This window comes from Rhipicephalus sanguineus, chromosome 8 (assembly GCF_013339695.2).
Source record: "Rhipicephalus sanguineus isolate Rsan-2018 chromosome 8, BIME_Rsan_1.4, whole genome shotgun sequence".
Taxonomy (NCBI): Eukaryota; Metazoa; Arthropoda; class Arachnida; order Ixodida; family Ixodidae; genus Rhipicephalus; species Rhipicephalus sanguineus.
Window position 1 is genome coordinate 99721598 of NC_051183.1, and position 7369 is coordinate 99728966.

Consider the following 7369-nt stretch of genomic DNA (forward strand, 5'->3'; position numbering starts at 1 on the left):
ATCAAATTTCTTAGTATAATGACTGGTATGCGCAACTGCTCAAGATAAACACGTCACGTTAAGATGAATCTGGTCTTTAAAGGTAATGTTGGCTCTGATCAACGGGTTCGAGTCAAAATTACGCCAATATGACCTGAACTGGAGATGGTAGAAATATGTGCATTACTTAGCCCTAAATTGTTCTATTTCAATCTGTGAGTACTGTACATATGACACAAGAATGTTGCCTCTTCTTCCTGCTATCTACTCTCGTCCTCACAACATGACTATGCGCAGAGCTTTATTATTTTCTTCCGGACCTGAAATTACTGTCTAGCTCCTTTACCTAACTGCTAGTTTATTCTGCCATGTGCTTTGCTACCATAAGTAGTTTGCTCGCACCAAATGAAGGTACTAGCTAGAATAAAATGTAGATATCCCGAACATTAACTGAGTACACAATACATTTTTAAAAAAGCAAGCAAAAAATTCGAATTGGAACACTAGCTCGTGAGCTCGAAAGGGCAGGGCCTTTTAGGGCGTACTTACCGCAGAGTGATTACAAACTTGGATGTGTGGGTGGAAGGAATTATGAAAAGGCTCTTCTGGATGAAGAGCCACGGATAAAGTATATCTGAGGAAAAGTGTCAACGCGTTCCCACCGTTCGCGTGCTCTTCCATAAACGCGAAGCAAGGAAAATCCGATATCGTTCCATATCTACTGCTAGCGATCCCAGATTTCACTCCGCGATGTGCAGAAACAGAAGTGACAGACATTTTAGCGGCGCGCATGTAGTTATTACTGAACATTGCTTTCCTTACGTGCCGTGCGACGCTTGAAACGAGCTATCAGCAGCGTTTCGGGAACAGACGACGTCCGCCGATGAATCACCGTCGCAACTTTCTCGCTACCGATAGGCCTAGACGTCACGAGCCTCTGCGGAGATCGCATTTTGCTGTAGAACCGACTTGCAGAACAGAAGCGGCGTCGGCACCGTGCATGGCATGGTGGCTTACTCGGGACGCACGCACGAGCGCTATTTATTCAGCGGAATAATTCTTGGTCCGTGGTTGCGACTTTGGCAGCCCCAAAATCAAGCTGCACATGTTCTGACGCGCCGGCGGTGCGATTGCCGGTGATAGACGCCCCCAAACCTGAGACTTTGGCGCAGTTTGGCGCAATTTTTGACGATATTATCAGGATGGCGCAGTAAATACAATTTGGCGCATTTTGGCGCAGTTGGCGCAGGAGTGGAATCGCTGCAGTAAGTGACTAGCCGCCATTAGTTGGGCAAACTGCATAGCAGGAAAGCTAGCTTTACAATTATGAAAAGGGTCTCTTGTTATCTTATTCATTTATATTTTGAACTTGGTCCTTTGAGTAAGGCATTAGCAAACACTGTATGGCCAGGCATTACAAATGTGTTATATTACTATCCTTTATTACTATGCTACTGAATTGTACTACTGTTCTACTGTTGTACAACTCATTTCCAATTTACCACTTCCCTCTGTAATGCCCTGGGGCCTTGAGTGTACCACAAATAAATAAATAAATAAACAATGCCGGACATCCAGAACGAAACTTGCATGCCGAATTGTACAGATGCAGCTTTTACAACTTCATGGCATACCTTGCTCCACTACTTGGACACAGTCAGCAGCTGCTAGGTTGATTAGTTCGGCAGTATTAGTTTTCAAGGGGTGTCGACAATGCATCAAAACTAAAAAAAATTGGCGGATCCCACGCGTTGTGGGAGTCGGTTTCATGCGAAGTAGTCAGCGAGTTCTTCTATGCTCTATTTTATGGCTTTGAGCCAAGCGTTACGAGGTGGATCGACGTGTTTTTGTAATTGTAGTAGCTGTGTGCACATCGTGGACTTACGAGGCACGTTGACAACACTGGCGTTTAAAGGGTAACTTATGGTGCGACGTCATGTCAGCCCTCACGTTAGAGTAAATACGTCAGTATTATCGAAACTAAGTGCAATTGATGGTGCAAGAATGTAAATATCATAGGTAATCATTCTAAAAAGACAGGGCATGCAAACATGGACACAAGAAAGAAATCGGGACACCACAAACGCCGACTCCTGACTTCTTTCTTGTGTCCGTGTTTGCACGCCCTGTCTTTTTAGAATGAATACTTACCAACTAGCTCAGCTCTCTGTTATTCTATTATACGTAACTTTCGTTAATGTATTCCTTCTCACAAGAGCAGGTCCGGCGAATGAAGGCCAGGATTGCAGAATAGACGATTGGCAGTGAGGTCATGGACCTGTGGGGAGACATCGAACTAACATGACAGATTTCTTTTCGTCCAATATTTTTTAGAGAGTTTTTTAGAGAATTGAGAAAATTTTTCGCATCTGGTGGCATCACCATTTGTTTCCTTCATACCTTCACTTCTTTTGTGTTGTTGGTCTTTTTTTCTTTCTCTTTTGCTATGTCATTCTTACTTCGTTGTCTAAATGATGTATGAAAGGTTCGTGTACCTTGTGGTTTCAGTGAAATTCCAGTTGCGAGTCAGCGTACCATGCTGTTGCTCCCTCATTTCTGCGCGCAACCTTTGCGCTGTTTATCAATTACGCGTTCACTTTTTAGTTAAACTGTACAGGGTGCGTCCTGAAATTTGTTGTTGTGGGAGCAGCATTCTGGGCATGCTGGTAACCGATTATTTCGGTACGATCGCGCATCAAGAAGACACGGACAACAAAGAAGAAAACACGCCTTGTGCAAATTGCGCTGGGTGCTTCCACTTCTCTATTGGCCATGTCTTTTTGTTGCGCAATGGTGTTCAAATTATCGTTGTGATATGGATAAAACAATTCAGGCAGCTTCGCTCTAGTCGTACCGAGCCTGAACGAAGCGTGGAGCTGGGCGGCCTTCTTTTTTTCTTTTTTATTTTTCATTTTTTCACTTTTTTCGGTTCTCTGTGGTTTTTCGACGTCTTTTTTGTCTTTGTTTATTTCTATTTCTTTCTCCCTTTCGCTATATATTTGTTTATATTTCTCGGTCCTTCTATCGTTTTATCTCTTTCTTCTGTTCCCTTCTCTCTCTCTCTTTTTCTCGCTTCCTCTGTCTTTCTCTTTTTCTTTCTATGCCTTACTCTCTCTCCCCTCCTCCTTTCCCTCATCTTCACCATCACGTCTCTGATCCTCACCTTGACTTGCCTTTCTCACCCCTTCATGCACTATACTATACAAGGCTATATTATGCTTTGCTAGCGTCACTTGATTGCCGAGTGATTACGATGCTCGCCTTCGGGCCCTGAGCACGCGGGCTAGAATCCCGGCTTGTCAAGAATTTTTTTTTTGCCAGTATTCCTCTCTTTCTATGTCTTCCTTCGTTTCTCTGTCTTTCTTTCTCTCCTTTCTCTCTCTCGCTGTACTCGTTCTCTCATCCTTCAAAGTAATTGCAGGCCACGCACGACAAATCGACGCACGTGTGCTAGGAGCGAAGTAGAAGATCACGAAGAGGAAGAAGAGGATGAAGCTGGCACGTGCCAATTTATTGTGATGATCATTTCTGTTCACGTGTCACCGACAAATGCGCGGCATACGAACCGGCACTGTTATAGAGTCAAAGCAGTTCAGTTGCCCAAGTTACCACCCCACTCCCATCCTGGCTAGTCCCAAGGCATATGCCCCTGAGCTGGTATGACTCGAACGCCGTAGTGGTAGCTTTAATCTTACAAAATGTGTTTAGGCAACTTTAGCTGTGTCTCGGCAACTTGCATTTCACCGATGTGACGTAAAACAGCTTACGACGTCATCAGTTCGAGTCTTCTGGTTACTTAGAAAGTCACCGCGCACCTTCATCGCGCATTAAATGAGTTATGCGCGCATCTGAAGGGGAAGTATCTGTTGTTTTTTGAGGGGCGATGCTTGTGCACTGCAAGCAAAATCTAGCCAAATTGGGCGTTTTAAGGGCCACCATCCTTCTTAATACTACCTGCATCTAGACGGTACTCCCTTAGGGTGTAATGAGGTGGGTGTATTAAGGTTCTGCGTCCTCAATTTTACTTCGTTACAAAATTATGTGGGATAAAAGAGGTAAATTCACTATGTGACACCATTCGTCAAATGGAGTTCGCGAACAAAAAACTCCCATCTCACGTCTCTGGCATGTTTTTTTCTATTTTTTCCGAAGCTTTCTATAATGCCTTCAGTGCTGGCGGGTATATAAGCCGCTGCGCAGGGGCGGGGGAAGTAAAAGATAGAAATAAATAAATAAAGAAACTTAAAGGAAAAACCTGCGTACCCTCGTTTTGGCCTATCGGCACCGCATGCACACGCTTGTGTTCAAGCCCAAAGAAAAAATCATTCATGCCATGGCATCTAGTCCACCATATATCGCCATGCCATGCATGCATGCATGCATGCACAAACTAGTGTACACCATGCCAATGAAACGCATATTCTGATATATAAATGCATGACCTGTCGTTTATGTTCATCACGCACTCGTGTCATGCCATACCAATTTTGGTATATATCACATTAACAAAACGGCTGGAAGCGCACCATGACAGTGGCATGTAAATCATACCGTACATGACATGCATAACATGATTCGCATGTCAAGACCTCTCATTTATGTTCGTCACATTCACATCGCGCAATACCAATTTTGGTGTATATCAAAGGAGCGAAATGGCCGCAAGTGCACCATGAGTAGAGCATGTAAATCATGTCATACATGACATGAATATTATGGTTTTTCATGTTACCACCTGTCACTAATGTTCATCATACAGTCACATCGCGCAATACCAGTTTTGGTGTATATCAAGCTACCGAAACGGCCGCGAATGCACCATGAGCGTGGCATGTAAGTCATGACATACATGGCATGCATGTCATAGTTTTCATGTTACCACCTGTTATTCATGTTCTTCATACAGTCACATCGCGCAATACCAATTTTGGTGCATATCAGTCTAGCGAAACGGCCACGAGTGTGCCATGAGCATGGCATGTAAATCATGTTGTACATTTCATGCATGTCATGATTATCATGGTACCACCTTTCATTTACGTTCGTCATACAGTGGCGTCGCGCAATACCAATTTTGGTGTATACCAAGCTAGCGAAACGGCCGGGAATGCACAATGAGCGCGGCATGTAAATCATGACACATAACCTGCATGTCATGATTTTCATGTTACCAACTCTCATTTACGTTCGTCATGCAGTCACGTCGCGCAATACCAATTTTGGTGTATGTCAAGCAAGCGAAATGGCACGAGTGCGTCATGAGCATGACATGTAAATCATGTCGTGCATGTCATGATTTTCATGTTACCACGTCTCATTTACCTTCGTCATACAGTCGCTTTACGCAATACCAATTTTTGTGTACATTGAGCTAGCGAAGCGGCCGCGAATGCATCATGAGCGTGACAATTAAATCATGACATACATGACATGCATGTCATGGTTTTCATCTTACCAACTGTCATTCATGTTCTTCATACAGTCACATCGCGCAATACCAATTCTGGTGTATATCAATCTACTGAAACTGCCGCTAGCGCATCATGAGCGTGGCATGTAAATCAGGTCGTACATGACTTGCATGTCATGATTTTCATGCTACCACGTCTCACTTACGTTCGTCATACAGTCGTGTCGCGTAACCCCAATTTTGGTGTATATCACGCAAGCGAAACGGACGCGAATGCACCATGAGCGTGGCATGTAAATCACCACATACATGTCACGGATGTCATGGTTTTCATGTTACCACGTGTCAGTTATGTTCGTCATACAGAAATGTCTCGTCATACCAGTTTTCGTATGCATCCCTTCATTTAAACGGCCGCGAGTGCCCCGAGACCATGTCATGTAAATCATGCTGCACATGACATGCGCGTCATGATTTGCATGTTAGGACCTGTCATTATGTTCGTCATGAACTCTTGCCACGCCGGGCCAATTTTGGTATATATGAAATTAACGGAACGGCCGCAAGAGCCCAAAGGCCATGGAATGTAAATCATGCTGTTCACGACATGCGTGTCATGATTTTCATGATATGACCTGTCATTTATGTTCGTGATAAGGCCATGTTATGACACACCAGTTTTGGTATACATCCGATTAACGGAACAGCCAGGGAGCCCAAAGGCCGTGGAATGTAAATCATGCTGTTCGTGACATGCGTGTCATGATTTTCATGATATGACCTGTCATTTATGTTCGTAATAAGGCCATGTTATGACACACCAATTTTGGTATATATCTGATTAACGAAACGGCCAGGAGAGCACAAAGTCGTAGGCGGCTAGATAGATAGATAGATAGATAGATAGATAGATAGATATATAGATAGATAGATAGATAGATACGCTCAAAGTCGCAGAAGTTCGCTAAGAAATGCTTCGCATTTAATATTGCCATTTCTTTGAAACTCTGCAGCCAAACTAGCACACAGATCTGCAGCTCAACTTCGAATTACCACTTGGGGTGCTTTAAAGTGTCTCAATATTGCAGTCATGGTCATACACTAGGCCCGTGGGGCCAGTGTTAGTGCTGTTATTGGTGTCTGGACTATCGGTTGCCAACTGTATAGTCAACGGAAACCTCGACGTTAACTTTTGTACCTTGAGATGCAGTTTGAAATAGATAGCTTACCTACTTACACTTTTGTTATATGCAATAGTCGGGTAAAAGTTTCTCCTCATCCACGTGTAACTTCTTTTCAGTTCATGGATTACCTCACACAACACTAAAGCCCGCAAGAGCTCAGCTAAAAATTTTCTGGCTCGGTGGTTAACTCTGCGATTTCACTCCCCCTACCCTTAGCACAGCCTCGACAGTTTCCACCAAAATCGGTTTATTACTGTTGCTGGTGGTGAAGCCTATTTCCGTATACACAAGTGTTCCTTCGACAAGTCTTTCACAAAGTTTGTCTGAAAATACAGGCCACATTCAGGTTGCTGGACTTGCTGGAGTGCAGGGCAGACACACATGATTCAAACATGGTGACATGGTATATTTCTTTCCTATTTTTATAAACCAATTGTTTCCTCCATGTGTACTCTTTCGTGGTTAATACATTTGGCACTGACTTGAGTGATTATGCAACCAATACTACCTCTGCAGGTGTTTCTTTGGCTCAAGGCATCAATCATGCCGCTGCATTTAACAAGCCATCTGCTTTTGCTTCAGAAATTCAAATTTGGCGGGACGTTTTGCACTAGCACAACCCCGCCACCACTGCCTTTATTATTTTTGAGGTCCCACTTGCAGTCCTTCATGCTCTAAGCCTCTGCTGCTGTTCCTCTAGAGCAGAAACTTCATTACACCAGATGAAGTTTGCATAGTGGTTCTTTAACTGCTTGCCGAGCCCTTTTGCCAGCTTAGGCACTAGAGAAAGAACGTC